Source organism: Acomys minous (assembly GCF_964271855.1).
Source record: "Acomys minous genome assembly, chromosome: 18".
Lineage (NCBI taxonomy): Eukaryota > Metazoa > Chordata > Mammalia > Rodentia > Muridae > Acomys > Acomys minous.
This window is the reverse complement of record NC_140501.1, coordinates 45183540-45202721: the sequence shown is the minus strand read 5'-3', so window position 1 is coordinate 45202721 and position 19182 is coordinate 45183540. Positions and strand designations below refer to the sequence as shown.

Genomic DNA, 19182 nt, shown 5'->3' with positions numbered 1-19182 from the left:
GCAAATGCATAATACATATATGCACTTAACCCAGTTAATTTGGAGTTGAATACTTAAATGTTGGAATTAATATAGATGCTAAGGCATTTCTTTAGACAACTGAGTAGACTTCAGAGATATGGCCGGGGTCTACCTCATTTAACCCTTCTATTGCTTGAAGCAGACTCTTTCCTTGCCCTTAGGATGGTTTAGAAAGGTCTTCCCTAGCCCCAGATTCTTCTCCCCTTCCCCTCCCTCTTTTAAGGCAGGCAGGGACTTCCCCAATTACCAATCATTCTTGTTTCGAGGTTCAAATTAATTTCCTATTCATGCCCACCATCTGCTTCATTTTTCACTCTTCCTTCAGGTGTGGGTTCCCAGTTTATATACTGGCATACTTTATCACTAGATCTATTATTATAAACTAGGCAAGATTTTTCAAGTTAACTAATACATGTTTACTTTGTCTCAAACAGTCCATTTAATATATAAACTGTAGTTTGTAAGGGGGGAAAAAGATTCTAAAAAGCTGATTTATTACAAACAGCTTCATGATGGAGAAGAGTTGGAATGTTGCAGATCTAGGCTACTGAGCCTACAACAGAGATGTCCCCACTTTTCTGTAATCCCCTTACTTTCAACTGTAATTCTTATATTGTAACTCCCCACTGTGTTTAAAAAGCATCTCACTTCATGACCTCCCTTTGGTATGGTACACTGTAAAACTTCATGCAATTGCTGTCACATTGGAACATGATGTTTGAGTGAGCTGAATCTGTGTCCCCAGGCCCTGATCATGTGCATTTGCCTCTAGAATAAAATACCTTTTGAGGTGAAAGCTGAGATTTTGTATCAACCAATAGGTGTTGCTGTTAATTATCACTCAAATAAGAGTCATCAATTTCTGTTTCCCAGGCTCCTCATGGGGGGGGACTAGGTTCCAAAAGCCATTCTCACCAAAAGAATTCTACTACAATTTTTTTTCTGCCAAATAAATTTACTTTTTTTTTTTCGTTGTTTCATTAAACTTGATAGTTATAGGAGCTGGAGAGATGGCTCCGTGGTGAAGAGAATTGGCTGCTCTTCCAGAGGACCTGGGTTCAACTCCCAGCACCTACGTGGCAACTCACAACCAACTTCAGTTCCAGGGGATCTGACACCCTCTGTGGTCTCCACCAGCACCAGGCACATTATGATGCGCAGACACACATGCAGTCCAAACATCCATACCCATAAAATTAATTTTAACATTAAAATAATCAACTTGATAATGCAATGTAGCATAAATCCCCTAATAACACAGCCATCTGCATATTGCAGATCTACAACCTGCAGGGTGAACATCTTTGTAGTCATAGGTTGTGAGACCAACAGAAGCAGCACTCCGTATTTAAAGAGATCTACAGAAAGATGTATTTTGAAAGGAGCCACTTGCTTTCAAAGTATGTTGTGTCTAAAACTGCATCTGCACTTCCTATATGCTGCGCCCTGGTGATCAAGGTCAAGTATGCTTACAGATGATACTGCAATTGTATAATCACAGTTGATCAGTGCTGGCCAGGAATTTATTCCTCTCTGGTATTTTGCATGCTAAAACAGAGGTCATTTTGAGGTCCACAGCTAATTCCTTATGTAGGAAATCACCGACAACCTAGACTACTGACTCAGGGTGACAAGTGTTGCAAGAGAGACCCCACTGCTGTCTTCTAGGTAAACTGTGTGCTGGCTCCTGGGTGTGCTCAGTATGCATCGCCTTAGGCTCCAGTGCAACACACAGGCATGAAAACACCTAGGCTGACTTCGGCTGGAGACTCACTGAGCCACAAAGTCTGGGTGGTAGCGATTGGCTAGGCCAGAGCTGACCTGACCCCTCCTTCCCTCTTCAAACCATAAGTCAGGCCAAGTGGCTCCAGTCAATCCATGGGAATGCTATTTCTTTTTTTCTCATCCAGATGATAATGACTCAAAAACTAACCTCATGTACATGATTCAGTACTGACAGGATATCCATTTTGGCTGAAACTCCATGTGCTAAGAGCAAAGTGGTGTGCAAGTTCACTATTTCCTCCAGATGCTGTTGTGCTTTACCAGAGAAGGCAGAAAGAGCTAAGTGCTTGACAGGTCTGAAGACATGTGTGTGCGGTGGGGAATTGTGACAAGGTCAAGGGAACATCTGAGCTAGAACAGGCCTTTCCAGCATCTCGTGAGTTGCATTGCAGGAGCACTGCTGGCTCTTGCCCAAAAAAAAAAAGAAAAAGAAATGAGAACAGCTTAGGTTATTTTCCACGGGTCAGATATGTAAAGGTGATGAAAATGTCATGCTTCTGAAAGAAAGTTTTGACAAGCTCAACACAGGTTAGTGAGGTCGATGTTGCTAACCTATGACTTCCTTGGGGGGGGGGACTAAAAAATTCACTTCCTTTTCCCATCACCTCAGGCTTCCAGATTTCAGAACTGCTAAGAGCTGATAGGAATGGTCAGATTTCAGCTTGCTTTTCCCTTCCATCTTGTTCTGGGGTTTTCCCCTTCATTTCCTCCCCTAAGCCTGGATGCTTTCAATTTATCGGTTCAGTTTCTGACTGGCTATTATGAAATAACTAAAGCTTTTTCCCAAAGAGACATTCTTACTTTCCCTCATTGTCAGCCTCCCATTCCTGCTTCCAACAAAAACATCTGGAGAGCCTAATTTTAAGTAATCAACCTTCTCAGTCCGGTGATTAAAAGATATATATCTGAATTTGCATTTCATTTGTAGACATTCTGCCTGGGAGGCGTTTGTTTTCCATCAAGCTCCCATGCTTTTCATTAGTTCCTCCCTCACCTTCTCCCTGGGGTCAGCATGCCCGAATAAGTAGCTCTCCTTCACCCCAGCTTCATGCTTTCTCTACAATGGAGAACCATTAGCAAACAATAGTAACCCATCGGGGCTTCATTATTTCAGGAATGGAACCTGTCAAGGTCAGCCGCCTGATAGCTCTTAATGACCTGACCACTCTGTTGATAAATAGGGGGTAACTGCAGTAACAGTCATTTTAAGCAAATAAAATGTACTCTGATTAAGAATCCATTCTGCCCACCCAGTTGGAATTCAATTAAGCCAGCTAAAGAGGAGGGCTCATCCAAGATCCCCCACTTAAGACTATACTGCCTAATCAACACAGTTCAAGTCAGACCCCTTTCAGTGAGTCTAAACTTTCTTTGAAAGCAATAAAGCATTGTCCTCCATTCGAACAGAGTGAGAATGATGATTTTTTTCCAGTCCCCTGTCCCTTTCTCCAGAGAGCCCGTATTTCCTGGCTGTCACAGTCATATACACATAGCCTATCCAGTAGCCTATACGCAGTAACCCACGCTATGGTTCTCCTTTAACGTGAGTGAGCTTGTTCATTGTTAACATTCGGGATCCTTTCTTCTATTGATCTAATTGTTGTGGAAGTTTCCATGCATGCCACAGCAAAACAAAGTAAAGGTAGTGAGGGATATGGCGGTCAAAACGTGAGCCTGTACAGCACAGACACCAGCTTGAGCAAACATCAGCTTAAGCACCAGCACAAGAGCCGGCTTGAGCTGGTTGTTGAGCTTTAAGTGGTGGGTTACTGGGGAAAAAAGATCCAAAGACTCCCAGAAGGAGGGAGAGCTGCGCATCAGTAATGGGGGGTGGGGGTTCCAGAGCTTTCCTTAGTGCCTGATAAGGAAACCAAAAGCAATCGAGCTGTTGAACCATCAGTGTGGTCAGAACAGTGGTGTTGGTTTAAAGGAGCCCGCAGATAGGGATTTCCAGGAGTCAGTATTGACAGAACAGTGGTTCCACAGCAGACATAATGCTGCTATTGGTTATGCCCAGGTCAAGAAGCTGTACAGCTCTCCGCCTACCCCGACCTACGACCTTATATAGCAGGAGAGATAGACAGTGAACAGGCGAACAAATGGCGAGGTGGGCTGCTATGAATGAACAGGATGTGGTGTCACGACTTCAGTGATAGAACATACTAGAAAATTTTCTGGAAAGGCTTTGTTGCCTATTTCCATATCCACTGACTCTGAAGAGGAGGAGGAATAGAAGGAAGAGGAGGAGGAGGAAGAAGAGGAGGAGGTACAAGAAGATGAGGAGCCACCACTGTATATGGCATCTCAAGGACTTGAGCAAACTTAAAAGTCTTTGCTACAGAGAAGCACCTGGTTCTTTTGAGTTATTTAACCACCGTACACTGCAAATGCTAAACCCTAGAGGGATTCCATCAGTGTTGACTAGCGCTACTGCTTCCTAAAAACAAAGACATTTCACAAATATGGGAGAAGTTCCTAAATCGTAATGCTGCTAAAAGAGGGTATGGGTGGGGCAGCACTAAGTGACATCATATTCCTTGGTACAGATGAAAGTGACTGATTATGGCTGTTTCTTGTAGGGACTTCAGACTAAAATGAAATACCAAGGTTTGTGACTGCTCCGTCATGACTCTTTACACCTAAGGTTCCCTAGTCCCCAGCTGGTATTGGCCCTTCTTACCATGTGGGCAAAGCAGAGCCCAGACACGGTCCTCAGGGAAGGCTGTATTTGTTGTTTCTGCTGTCTGCATCTCTCTCAAAGTCCTTCCTTCCTCTCCAACCCCTAGCCTTTCCTCCCATTTGAAGGTTGATCTTTTGAATGTCCCCATACTATATTCCCTAAATTGGTCTAAATTTATTCCCAGTGACAGGTCACATCAGTGCTAGTCTAATTTCTAAAACAAATGCTTCTCTCTCTCTCCCCCCCCATCCCCCCACCCCTACAAACACACACATACACACACACACACACACACACACACACACACACACACACACACACACCTCTTTGAGGCCTTTGGCTCTTTCTACCCCAGACATTATAATGCACAAGGCCAACCAGGAATGCCCTGCCTTGGATCTCTATCCCTCTGTATCACCTCCTGCTCCGGGCGGCATTTGATCTCCTTCATCAACACACTTCTTCCTCGGGTGTTTTCTTTCCTTCCTTTCTTTCTTAACCTCCTACCCACTAGCATTCATCCTTCAAGACTCATCCTAGCACTCGTTTCTTGAGGGCCCAAGAGCTGACTGAGGGAGAAGCCTATTCTAGAAGAATCCCCAGCACCGCACCCTCCTGCTCTGGACTCAGTAAGCACATACGCTGGCTTGTCTTATGTCAACTTGACACAAGCTAGAGTTATCTGAAAGGAGGGGCCCTTAACTGGGAAAATGCCTCCATAAGATCCAGCTGTGAGACGTTTTCTTAATTTGTGATTGATGGGGGAGGACCCAGCCCATGGTGGGTGGTGCCATCCCTGGGCTGGTACTTCTGGCTCTATAACAAAGCAGGCTGAGCAAGGCATGAGGAGCAAGCCAGTAAGCAGCATCCCTCCATGACCTCTGCATCAGCTCCTGCCTCCAGGTTCTTACCAGGCTTGAGTTCCTGTCCTGACTTCCTCCAGTGATGGACTAAGATGGGGCAGTGTAAGCTGAATAAACCCTTTCCTCATCAAGTTGTCTTGGTTATGGTTTTCATTGTAACAATAGAAATCCTAATTAAGACAGCATATATCAATTTAGATACACTTTACTTCCAACACAAGATGCACAATATGGAGCTGACACCTTCGCTTTAAAACTTTGTTTCTCCTTTCACAAGTTCTTATGCTAAAAAACCCCAGTCTTTTCCTTAGCACCTATTCCTAGTTGATTACCAAGCTCGGCCAATCCCACCTCCCAGCATCTTAGGAACCCTCTGCTTCCTGTTCCCAGCCCTGCTGTCACTGCCCATCCTCTCGCCTGCTCTAGTCCAAATCCAGCCTCCACATGGCCAGGCCAGTCATTGCATCATTTCTGTTCCCTGCCTGAATTCATTTGAGAGCTACCCATTGCCCCCAGGATAAAGTTAAATTTTCTCTAAGTGGCTTGCTAGCCCCTTCAAGATGTGCCTCTTGCATCTTAGCCTGAGCCCGTCTCCCTCTCGAGCACCCTTACTCCATATTGAATTACTTTCAGTTCTGATTGTGTGCTGAGCTTTCTTGCCTCTGGGGCATTGATCCAATTTGTCTGGATAAAGTCTTGGTGTTTTTGAAGGCTTGGCTATCACTTTCCACAGAAATCTTTCCTAATCAGTTCTCAAATCCAAGTCAAGCATCCCTCCCTGCATGATATGGTCAGAATGTTGGAGTGTATCTCCCAATCTGTGTGCTTAAGCCTAATCACCAATGTACTGGTGAGAGTTGATTAAATCCTGGGGGCAGAACTCTCAGGAATGGATTAGCATCTTTATACAAGGGGCCCCAGAGAGCTGCCTTGGCCCTTCTGCCATGTGAAGATGCCATGAATATATTTTTGTGTATAGATAAGGAAGTGAGCCTATACCAGGCAACTGTAAGAAATAGATGTCTATGGTTTATAAATGGCCGTGTTGGTAGTATTGTGTCATAGCAGCCTGTTGGGTCTAAGATACCAGTGTCTCATACCTTGCACTGTCTTCATGCTAGAGTTCATCATAGTGACATAAGTGTCTCATACTGACCTGTGAGCTGCTTAAAAATAGGGATTGTTGCTGTTTTGGACAAAGGTTATATCTCTCCGGATTTACCCTCATGCCTGACATACTTTCAGTAAGATATATCCTCCAGGAATCAGTTATGGAATTGAATAACAGTATGTCTCTACTCTAAGTTATGAGGAAATGTAATCCAAGTGTGAAATCGTACAAAACCACTGCCCTTGATTGCATTAATGACCTATTCCATCTGGGATTTTGATTCAAGAAGCCTGACAGGTTTTGCAAAACTCACTGCCACAAACTTGAAGGTATGTTCAGGTCTCTCCTAGGGTTTTATTGCTACGAAGAGACACCATGACCACAGCAAATTCTTATAAAGGAAAACTTTTAGTTGGGGCTGGCTTACAGTTCAGAGGTTTATTCCATTGTCATCATGGCGGGAAGCATGGTGCTGTGCAGGCAGACATGGCACTGGAGAAGGAGCTGAGAGTTCTACATCTGGATCAGCAGGCAGCAGGAAAAGAGAGAGAAAGACTGGGCCTGGCTTGTACACTTGAGACTTCAAAGCCCACCTCAGTGACACACTTCCTGCAACAAGGCCACACCTGCTAGTAGTGCCACTCCCTGTGAGCCTACGGGGACCATTTTCATTCAGTTCTACACCCCTTGGGTACAACGAGCCTCACATCCATTTTAAAGCTCTCTTGCTACTTGAAACCATAATGTATGTTCTACCTCTTGAATTTCTGAAGCTTATAGCATTTCCAGTAACATTTCTTAAACATTTTTCCTTCCCACCTGCCTTTGTTAGGAAATTATGAAAGTAATTAGATTTATTGAAGTTTCATTGGAAAGATAGAACTCTGCGCCTAAGCTTTGTCTTCATCTTTTCTAAATGGCATATTATTTTGATTATAATTCTATGAAGGACTGGTGCTCTGCTTTTATTTTAATGAGTTTCTATAGAGAACATCTTCGACTGGGTACTCGGGACAAGGGATGAGACAGTACTGGCAGGGGCCCAAAAATGTCTGAGTCTTGTTCTCAGCCCACTGGTAAATTGCTCAGTTTTCTAAGACAATGTGCATAAGCTGCCACAAAGCCCCTCTTACTCCTGGAGAGCCTCCCTACATCCTGCTGTATACACTAATGTGCCAATGCTAAATAACATAGGTACTCAACCATTAGATGTGTCCAGTGGATAGGAGCATTGTAAAAGAAATCAAAATGTATTCATTCTCAAATGACAAATTTTTGTATGTCAGATAATACTTTTTTTTTTCCTGGTCTTAAAAATTCTCATAGATTCCCACCTGCCTGCCTGTCACCTTCATTAGGGAGAGGGATTTGGGGATTCAGCCTCTGTTGACATGTTTGCTGGCTACGTGGAATAAAGAGCATCCCAAAAGCGTGGTGGTGGTGGTGGTAGTGGTGGTGGTGGTGGTAATGGTGTAAGGAAAAATATGTCTCCAACTGGGGATTCCTTCCCCGTTCTCCCACCCTCCAAGGAGCGGCAAACTGAAAGAGGCATGCCCATCCCTCCCTCTAAAGAGACGTGTGCAAAGATCTCTTTGCTAAAACATATTCTACCTTAAGTCCTGTGAAACTTCTGTTTCTGAAGGTCAGAATAGCTGTTAGTCTTTCTGTATTTTAGCCTGTGAATTGAACAAGCTAATTTGATCAATTTACAGCCTCTCTTCTGAGGGGTAGAGAAGGGGGGAGGGGAGTCTATGGCCTTCCTGGGTGGTTGGCTGCAGGATAGTCTTTGCCTCGCTCTGGAGAGCAGGAGACTAGGATCAAGGTAGCAGGCAGGCCACTTTCCTTGGGGGTCTTTTCTATGGCCTGACTTAGATTCTGGAGGTATGTTGGTGATCCTTAATGCCTCTTGGCTTTTAGGTCGCCACCTAATCTCTGTCTTCACTTTCACAAAGCATTAGCCCCATGTGCAGGTCTTACTGAACCCTAACACACCCCTCCGTCCCACACACATACCCCAATTTTATAAGGTCATCAGTAAGACTAGATTGGGACCACTTTCATGGCCTCACACTCTCCTGGTCATCTGCAAACAGTCCATTTCCAAGTCAGATCACACTCACTGCTGGGGTTTAGGACATGGAACACATGTAGCAATCACGACAGCCCCAGCTGGGAACAGAGCTTCCGAGATTGATGATCTGGCCATAAGCACTATTCCGTTGCTGCCTTGAACGTGAGGAGAATGGTAATTATTATGACTACTGTTCTCATTTGCTTTTGGTCCTGTAAGGAAACACCGTGGCCAAAAGCAACTTATGGGAAAGGGTTCATTTGGCTTCCAAATTACAGTCCATCATTGAGGGAAGTCAAGGAAGGAACTGGAACACAGGCCAATGAGGAGTAGTTCCTGCTTTCTTATCCCAATCCAAGGCCACCTGCCCGTGGCTGGCACTGCCCCACAGCTGGCTGGGCCCTTCCAAATCAATCACTAATTAAGAAAATGCCCGCAGGCCACAGAGATAATTCCTCAACTGAGGCTCACTCTTCCCAGGTGTGTCAAGCTAATAACCAAGAGCTCCTTGCCCCCTTGCGCAGGAGTCATCTATCAGTCCTGTGGATCATAAAAGCCTTGGGCAACTCTTAATCTAGAAAGAACTCATCCTGGAATGATAATATTTTCTCCGGCATCCTCCTCTAGCCCCTCTTAGAAGGCCTTCCTATAACAATCAACCCCAAACTGGTCCAACCTGCAAATGAACTGCCTAGACAGGCTCAGCCATGTGTTTCTTGGGTCCCGTAACAGAAGAGAGTTCTAATAAAGCCAATTTTGGCATTGTCTACTAAAATGTCCTAGTGTGGAGGAGCAGGAGGCCTGGCTCAGCGAACAGAGACATTTATAGGCACACAACCATCTGGCTGAGTCAGGCTAGTCTCCCCCTCTCCCAGGATTACAAGAGGGAAACCTGGAGCAATGGCTCAGCAGCTAAGAGCACTGCTTCTCTTCCAGAGGACCTGGGTCCAATACCCAAAACCCACGTCATGACTCAGAACCATCTGTAACTCCAGTCCCAGGGGATACAACAACCTCTTCTGGCTTCTACAGGTATCAGGCACACAGGTGGTACACAGACATACATGTTGACAAATGCTTATACATATAAAATGAAAAATAAATAAAAAGTAAAGAGTCCCTCCTTGTCCTGTTCTAAAGGTACACTAGCTCAGACTACATACTACTACTACTCCTCCTAATTGGAGGAAGGTGAGAGACTCAGAGCCAACAGAAAAACTAAAGAAATGTCCACCAGCCAGAGATCATTAATCCATCTGTAGGAACCATAGGCAGCCCAGATCAGAGGACTGCTGAATAAGCCACAATGTAGACAGTGCCCTGGTATAGGGTCCACTCTGCCTGGCCACGGGCTGCCCACTTTTCTGCCCCCGGCAGAGAGAGCAGTGGTGGCCCAGCATCTTCTCTAGCCTAGGAGGAATGAAGAAGGTCAACTCAAGCAGCATTGCAATCACCTGGGGGGCTCTGTGAGCCGTGCCATGCCCATGCCCTCAGCCTTACCTAAGATATAGAGTCAGACTCCACATGGATTCAGGCAGATGCTTGGGTTTTTCAAGTCGGTTGTTGGTCCCGACATGTATCCAATAACCAACGATAGCACAGAACGGAACACAAGCCACCAGCCGGGCCTCTGAGCTTTCTCCCTTGCTTCTAAACACAGGGTTAGGAGGCTTTGAGCTACCGCCAGAGTCCATGCAGATGTCCATGAAGATATCCAGGCAGGATACGGGCACGCAATACCTTTTAGCCTGCAGTAATGCTAGAAGTGTTCTCCCTGGAACCAGTCTTCCTCCTTCAAACCATAGGAGAGACAAGAGCTACTTGCTCCAATGTACTTGCTCCGTCTGCAAAGCCAGTCAGACCAGGCTGGCCTTCCTCTCCCCGAGCTCCTCTGATCAAATGCTCCCAACTCCCTCTTTCACTTCTAAAGACGCCTGTGACTACATTGGGCCCACCTGGGTGGTCCCGGAAGAGGAAGCTGTTTTTAAGAGCAACTGATCTGGATGCTCTATTCCTGCCCAACATTTTAATTCCTCTTTACCGTGAAACATGACATAGGACATGGTCATGCATGCCAGGCATCTGGTAAGGGCATCTTTGGAACATCATAATTCTGCCTACCACAAAATATATCTGGTGCAAATGTTTAGTGGCTGCAGAAAACTAAACAATTTCCTATTATTGTCATAAAATCTAAACGTTAGCTTGCACATCACAGAGAAGTTGGCAACTTGACCAGCTGGATACACACACACACACACACACACACACACACACACACACACACACACACCACCACCACCACCACCACCACACAGATACACACACACACCACACCACACACACACACACCACACCACACACAGATACACACACATACACACACCACCACCACCACACACAGATAGACACACACACCACACTATACATACACACACACACCACACCACACACAGATAGACACACATACCACATACATACACACACACCATACCACACACAGATACACACAGACACCACACTACACACACACACCAAACATACACACACCACCACCACCACCACCACACACACAGATACACACACACACCACACTACACACACACACACCACATATACACACAAACCACACACACACACATACATTATCACTAGAAGGATGGTGTCTTTCTAAACCTGCTCCTGCGAAGTGAAAAACTATAGCAACTTTCTAGAAGTTTCTGTTCCCAGCCTACAAATTTCCCACATGGCAGAGCCCTTCCTGGCTTACAGGCGCTCTGATGTACACCTGTAACAGCTACCCAGCGAATGTACTTCCGGGATGTCGGGGATGTTCCCTCAGAAGCTTCCCACCATCGCTCTGCTCTGTGTCTCCTCGTGAAGGGTCTGCCTCGCTTGCTTTTGACTGTGACTATCCTCAGGGAAGCACTGGCCAGAGAAAGCAGGACTGGGAAGCTGGGGAGCCTGATATACCAACGGGCATGAGCATGTGTGTACACAGCACGCACATATTCACTGCATTCACTGCGCATCTAGGCCCAGTGATCTGAAATGTCTTATGTGTTAGAGTTCTGGCAGATCCTAGCTCTTCTAAACTTAGACACATAAATATCAATGTTTGCAGCCATCTCTAAGGGTGTCTGCTTTCTGTGGCCCTGCCCATGACATCCGCTGGAGGTTAAGGTGGCATGCAGTCAACACCAGTACAGGTCTAGGACATCAATCCTCAGGAATTCACTGCCAGCAATTAATCAGAAAGAGTGGAGGAAACGATCATTTAAAAACATGTTGGCCTGGAAGTTGTGCATTAAAGGCTTATAGTAAAAGACATCCATCCCTTCATACTAAGGTCCAGAAGCTATCCCTCGGCCCCTTCACTTTTATGCGTCTCCTCTGGGAAGCCATGGCCTCTTTTCACCTCAGCTGCATCTTAATGGCTCTATATTTGAAATGATTGTCCCCGTGGCACAAACACACATAAAAGAAGATGTGTGCTCAATATGACGTCTAGGCCCCCATAACCTGGGTATTCAGGACCCAAGAGCCATGCCTGACCAGCTCAACTCTTCAACGGGAGAAGGCTTGACCCCGGCGCCACACACCTAGTGTCTCAGCTGTTATCCTGAAGCCACGCAGCATAGAAGAACAAAGACCGCAGAGCCAGATTGAGCGTGGGTCAAAATTCTACTTCTACCACTCACTGTGTGACCTTGGGCAAGTTGCTTGACCTCTCTGTCTCTCCGTTTCCTCGCCAGCAAATAGAGATAATGCTATCACACAGGCTCACTGTGAGGAATACGTGACCTAGTTTGCATGGAGTATAGTAAACTTTGTATAAATATTTGCTACTAATCTGATTTTTTTTTTTTACTAATTTAAGTCATATAAAGTAATGTGTTTTGTTATGACATTTTTGTACATGTATATGTCTTTTTATTTTTCTCATATTCACCTCTATTTCCCTGTCTTTTGTCCTCTCCTGCTGGGCCCTAAGTCACCCCCATTCTGTTTTCATGTGTGGAAGTGGTTGCTATGACCACCCCTACCACACCCTTCTCCCAATGCAATGTTACGTCAGAAGCACTAAGGTAATTTTATCAACTGGAACATTAGGCACAGCACAAACAGAGGGCTCACAGATTAGTATCTTTACCTCCATCCTCTATCAAGCCCAAGCTGCCAAAACTGTTAACCCTCAAATGGCCTCTATATGGGCAATTTCTTATCTCTATCGCTAGGATAATGAAAAGTCCACCATTTACTCATAACTGCTTGACTGCATTTTCTTGGTCACTTATCCCAGAGACTCTATTTGAGTGCTGTGTGCTGGGCGTGACCTTAAGGAGAGTCTCTGTTCCAATGGAGCTCACAGACACCCACCCAGCAAATAAGCACATCAGTAAAGTGGCTTCGGAATGTGGCAAATGATAAAGGGAAAGCCAGCCAGAAACCAAGCTCACGGGTGACTCGGGCCAGTTCAGAATAAGTGGTCAGGAGGGGACCTCTGATGAGAAGGTCCTTATGAGGATATGGAATCATAAGTACACAGCCATGTGACTGTCAGTGGAGAAAGGGTCCTGGCAGTGGGACCAACCAGCAAGTCCTACAACCATAAAGAGGTAAGCAGTTTATAGGGCTGAAGAACAGAGAGAAGCTAACAGTGATGCTCTAGTGTCCTGCAAAAGGCAGTGAGTGGTGGTAGTTGAGGTAGAGAAGAAGGCCGGTACATGCCATGGAGGCCCAAGGAAGCAGTAAGAACAGTGGAGAAGATCAAACATGAGTCCAAGGGGCTTGCAGGACAGGCATAGTGATGGGAAAAGAAAGATAGACTTGGCCATTAGGTACATACATGGCAGGGTAGAGTATCTACAGGTCCCTAGCATCCCTAGGATGCTCACAGGGTGCATAATGAAAATGTTCCTCTAAGTTCTTGAGTGGAGTGTATACACAGAGCAATGCCATTTCCTGGGCTAAGGGGACTAGGTGATGGAATGCAGCCTCTAGCACTGCTATAATTGTGCAAACGTAGGGATGCCCAGGAGACAGATGCAAAGCTGAGAGGCCAAGCAGGCACTCCATACTTGCATCTTACTGACTGTGACAGTGCCCTGCCCTTGGGATGGAGGTTTTGTTTGTTTCTATTTGTCTAGCTCTTCTTTCTGTTCCTTTACCCGTGTTTAAGCACTATGAGATCTTGAATAATTTCCATATGCATCTCAATGCTCCCACGGTGAATGCTCACAATCCTCAACCCAGGAGCACTGGCTATAAAATGAAAGTCATGAAAATGCTAATAAACCTCAGTTTGTCAAGGGGCCTATGAAAACTCCTTCCAATCAGCCTATGAACACAAGAGCCTAGTTAATCCAGACAAGACTAGCATCCACCAGGCCAAGGTCCTAAACCACTTGAGTTATGAAAAAAAAAAAAAGGATCAGATCTAGCCAGCAGTTCTAACCCACTCGTTTGTTAGCTCTAAGGCTGATGGAAAACCATAGACTATATTGGCGTCTGTGTTTGCTTTGTAAACTGGGAAAAAGTTCCTCCTGCCTTATCCATGCTTTGTTAGGTAGACCGTCTGTGATGACCTACACAAGTCTAGTACCGACCGTTTGGATCATCTATCCCAGACCATTACCTCTGAGTGTGTATTGGCATGAAGCTTTGGGTGTAAGGAAAGTTGCTTTGTCTGGTGACCATCACGCTCTACTGGAGCTCTTCACAAGAAAACTGTACATGGTCTTTTTGGTACCAACTAAATCAACTCCATCAAAGGTGCCTTTGAACTTGCAGTCGGCTCCTCTCTCTGCAAACACAAAGGCATGCCTAGATTAAAGAAGAAAGAGCATGCATAAGTAGGGACAGCAGCCCAGAATGGTCTAGAAAAAAAATAATAATTCTCCCTCCAAATGCCTGAGCTAACACGTCAGGGTATGTAAAACTTTGTCTGAAGGCAGCGGTTGTAAACTCTTTGCTGAGTAGCAGCTTTCCTGTTGCCCGTCTCACAGCAAGTATCACTTGGGAGCAAGCAGGATTCTGAGTTCCTCAGCCTCAGCTTCCCTGAGCTGGATTGAGAATGCGAGGGTTTCAGCCAACTAGACGGCTGCTGAAAGATGAAATCATAAGGAAGCTTCCGGATTTCTAGGAGCTCAAGCACGGTGAAGGCAGAAGGGAAGTACTGAAGTGTTGCTGGGCTTAGGAGATGAAGTTGCTAGTTAGTGACTACTCATGGCCCCAGAAGGCACTGTCAAATTGAGGATTTACCTATCTGTGTAAAGTGGTGTTTTTTTGAGCCCCGGGGCATGAGTCTGAAATGAAGCTGAGAACAAGCCCGGCTGATCTTGGGGTTTAGGAACCAAATAAAAAGTCACTTTGAGCCTCATGGTAGAAATGGTGTCAGTTTATCAGTACAGAGACAATGACCCCCAAGAGTAAGGCCAAGGTGAAAAGCCCATGAGGGATGCGAATTAAAAAAGAACTCAAGAGAAATTCTCTAAAGCTCTAAGCCTGCCAAGCTAATAACAAAATGGAAAAGTGTCTCTAGCCCACAGACACATTTTGTTTTGCTTGTACAATGTGTCTCAGTTTTCCTTTTAATTGAACCCGATTGTACAGCTATTATCCTTTACCAGGCTCTGGTCTCCCAGCCATCCTCCACAGACCTCAAAGCTGAGATATAAAGACTGCCTCCATAAGCATTTGAGTTCATGGTTGTCATCAAGTGGGTTATCTTTCCAGATTGACTGATGTGTGTGTGTCATATGCCTGTGTGTGTGTATGTGTGTGTGTGTATGTGTGTGTGTATGTGTGTGTGTATGTGTGTGTGTATGTCTGTACAGATGCCTGTGGAGGCCAGAGATCTATGTCAAGTGTCCTCTTTGATCTTTCTTCATCTTATTTGTGTGTGTGTGTGTGTGTGTGTGTGTGTGTGTGTGTGTGTGTGTGTGTGTCTGTACAGATGCCTGTGGAGGCCAGAGATCTATGTCAAGTGTCCTCTTTGATCTTTCTTCATCTTATTTGTGTGTGTGTGTGTGTGTGTGTGTGTGTGTGTGTGTGTGTGTGTGTCTGTACAGATGCCTGTGGAGGCCAGAGATCTATGTCAAGTGTCCTCTTTGATCTTTCTTCATCTTATTTGTGTGTGTGTGTGTGTGTGTGTGTGTGTGTGTGTGTGTGTGTGTGTCTGTACAGGTATGCATGCCATGTGAATATGGAGAAGTCAGAGGAGGACCTTGGACATCTGGCTTTTTCAGTTTCCTCCTTACTCCTTTGAGACAAGGTCTCTTACAGAGCCTGAAGCTAGGCTAGTGGCCAGAAAGCCCAAGAGATTCTCCTGTCTCCATCCTCAATATTGTGCCAGCATTACAGGTGTGCATGACCAAGCCCTGCTTTCCAGATGGGGACTGAAGAATTGAACTGAGATCTTCATCCAAAATCAACCCTTCCCCCACAACCCCTGACCCCACTCCAACCCCTGCTGCCACCACCGGAGTCGCTCGTTGAACCTGGAGTTCACAGATTCAGCTAGGCTGCCTGACCCATGAGTTCCAAGGATGTTCTCATCTCTGCCCAATCTTCCAGTTCTGGGGTTACAGGTGTATGCCACCGGGCCTAGTTTTTGATTTGTTCCATTTTATTTTATGTCCCAGCAGGTTGCCCCTCTCTCCTCCCCTTCCAGCCCGCCCCCCAGCCTCCCCTCCAATGCACCACGCCCCTCAATCCACCCCTCCTCTGATTCTCTTCAGAAAAGGGCCAGCCTAGATGAGTATCCACCAGCCATGGTGTATACTTACCCACCAAGAGTAAGACTAAGCCTCCTCTTCTATCAAGGCTGGACAAGGTAACCCAGTAGGGGAAAAGTGTCCCAAAGGCAGGCAATGGACTCAGAGGCAGCTCCTGCTCCCACTGTGAGGAGTCCCACAGGAAGATCAAGCTACACAACCGTAACCTACGTGCAGAGGCCCTGGTGCCTATATTTCATGTGAGCTCTAGGTGTCTTAACTCAGGCTCTTAGACTTGTATGGTAGGCACTTTACCAACTGAGCCATCTTGCTAGTCCAATACACACACACACACACACACACACACACACACACACACACACACACATATATATATATATATATATCTTTTTTTTTTAAGTATTAAATACTTGACCCTATGCTAAGTGCAAAACCCAGCAAACGTGGGAAATGCTGGGGAAGAGCAACCGACATTTAGCATCAGCACTTCCGAACCGGGCCATTACAGCAGCCACATATCTTCCGTCGTGTTGAGTAAAGCGGGTGCCAAGCCCTGCACTGCAGAGTGATGGCTCCTCTTGCCGTGACTTCAATATTTACAGGAGGTTCTTGAGAATTCCAAAAAAAACTCAGAACTCTAATTGCTAACTTTCCTTAAGACTTGGACTTGAAGCCAGTAGGAACGCTCTGGTCAAATCTGACTTGGGAAGGAGTGAAGCGAACCAACAAGATGAAGAAGCGGCCAGGTATTAGCTGGTTCACGTGCCTGACGCACTTATTACCTGGTATTGGTTCACACATAGAAGGTGCATATTGCCAGGGACTGAGCCCTAAGGCCCAATGACAGGAGGGGCACTCTGTGGCCTCATAAGCACTAAGTGGCAAAGAGCAGTAAATGCTCTTCCCCTACCCGTTGCATCTGCAGTGTAATTTTACTTCTGAGATTTTAGCCTGGAGCCCAGCTCTCTCCAACATCCTTTGACATGCTCAGGATCACTTTATTCTGCTACAGCAGCCAGGATAAGCTACCATTTCGTAAATCCAAAGACTATGATTAGCAAAGAAGGCAGTGCAGACCTTTTATTGAGGGGAAGACAGTGCAGACCTTTTATTGAGGGGAAGACAGTGCAGACCTTTTATTGGGGGGGGGGCTCCGTAGGTAGGAAGAGGGTCACTCATACCACTTCCCATGAACTCCAATGCCAGTCAAGGAATCTCAGCTGTCCTGAGGCCCACCAAGGACGGCCACAGTGGACATCTTTCACCATTGCTCTGAGAATCGGAATCTTCATGTGTTCTCTAAAGCCACTTCTACACCCATTGTTTAGTGTTGGCAGTTGACTCCACTGTTCCCACCCCAGACATCATGTTCAACACATCTGCTAAGACAACAGTCTTGCTCTGCAGGGACTTGATCTTGGGTTAATGGTTTGATGTTAATAGAAGCGGGAGTTAAGCCATGCACACATCTCCAAACTAACTTGTAAGGAAGACAGCATTCCCATTGGAACAAAACAAGGGCAGCTGGAGGTTTGGGCTACCACAGGGAACTCAGTCAGAATTAAGAACTCCGAGCATTAAGGGAGGCTATGGAGCATTCTTCTCTTTGCCAGCTCTTAGGCAGTACCACAATTGCCGCTAATGGCACAGCGAGTCTCATTTCTATTCCTGATGGCAGCCCTTTCAAGGGACATTACTGAACAACCCTCATTTTGCAGAAGAAACTCGGAGAAGTGAAGAGGCCTGCTTCAAATAACAGGGAGCCAAACCGGGCTCTTCTGATAGAAGCTAATTGCCTTTCTCTCTTGCCCTGGTGGCTCTCAAGAGCACCTTGCAGGTCTTTGGGAATCCCAGGGACACTTTCAGGAAGTCTAGAGGGGTCAGTGATATTTTCAAGATGGCATTTGCCTTCTTCCCTCTTATCCTCTTATGAGGACAGGGTGAAGTTTCCAGATACAAGGATTAGTGATAACAAAAAGACTGAAGCCGATGGAGCCATGCCAATCCACTGTGTCCTATTAAACCAGACAGTGAAGAGATCCCACTTACAAAACAGTGCCACTTCCCATTTGTTTGGGGGAAGTGCAAGGGCTTTTTTGGTTTAAAATATGCCACTCATGTTAATATTTAATATTTCGATATTTAATATTTAAAATGTTTTTTTAATTTCTGAAACAATAGATACTTAAAAATCCCCAAAACAAAAGCTTTCTGAACCCTTTAGTGATTTTTAAATGTGTTAACAAGTCTTAAAATGGAATATTCCAGAACTACTGTTACTGTACATTATAGTACCCTTCAATAACAACAGAGTTCAACTTAAGTGCAGATTCCCCTGAATGTGTCGAGATTTTTTTTCAGCAGCAGTGTGACACTGGTGGTAACCCTGGCACTGCCTACTTTGCCCTCTCCCTGCCACAGCATTCTTTGGGACTGATGACAGGGAAAGGTCCTGGATTATAAAGCAACTGATTATAGTAAAGACCTTTCTTCCTCCTGAATTCCTAAGTAACCTCGTTCGGTGGGGATTTAAGTAAATATTTGATTGATGGATAAATGACCAGAACTGACTGCTGACCCAGATGGCAGACCTACTCAGTGTCTATAATAAAAACATGACGTGAGTGTGGAACTATGTTTGTAGCTGGGAGGCAGGGGGAGGGGAACATTCTTGAGTTTGGTTCCAGCACAAAAAAAAGAAAGAAAACAGAAACAAAATAAGGGAAATGTACGTGTTTGCGTCTGAGCCTACAGCTGCACAGTAAACTGGAGATTACCTCAGCCCACAGTGAGGCTAGGTACACCTATTCCAAGATACACACAGTCAGGTGCTTGCCTCCTGGGATGCACAGGGCCAGGTGTTCCTCAGCACACAGACGCCCCCCCTCCTGGATCCTCCTGCCTTGGTGCAG

General features: G+C 45.6%; 1 protein-coding gene across 2 annotated transcripts in view; it reads left to right on the top strand.

The window, feature by feature from the left end:
- HTR2A (5-hydroxytryptamine receptor 2A) overlaps positions 1-19182 on the top strand; it is a 70403-nt gene that overhangs the window by 36788 nt on the left and 14433 nt on the right. The window lies entirely within an intron of this gene.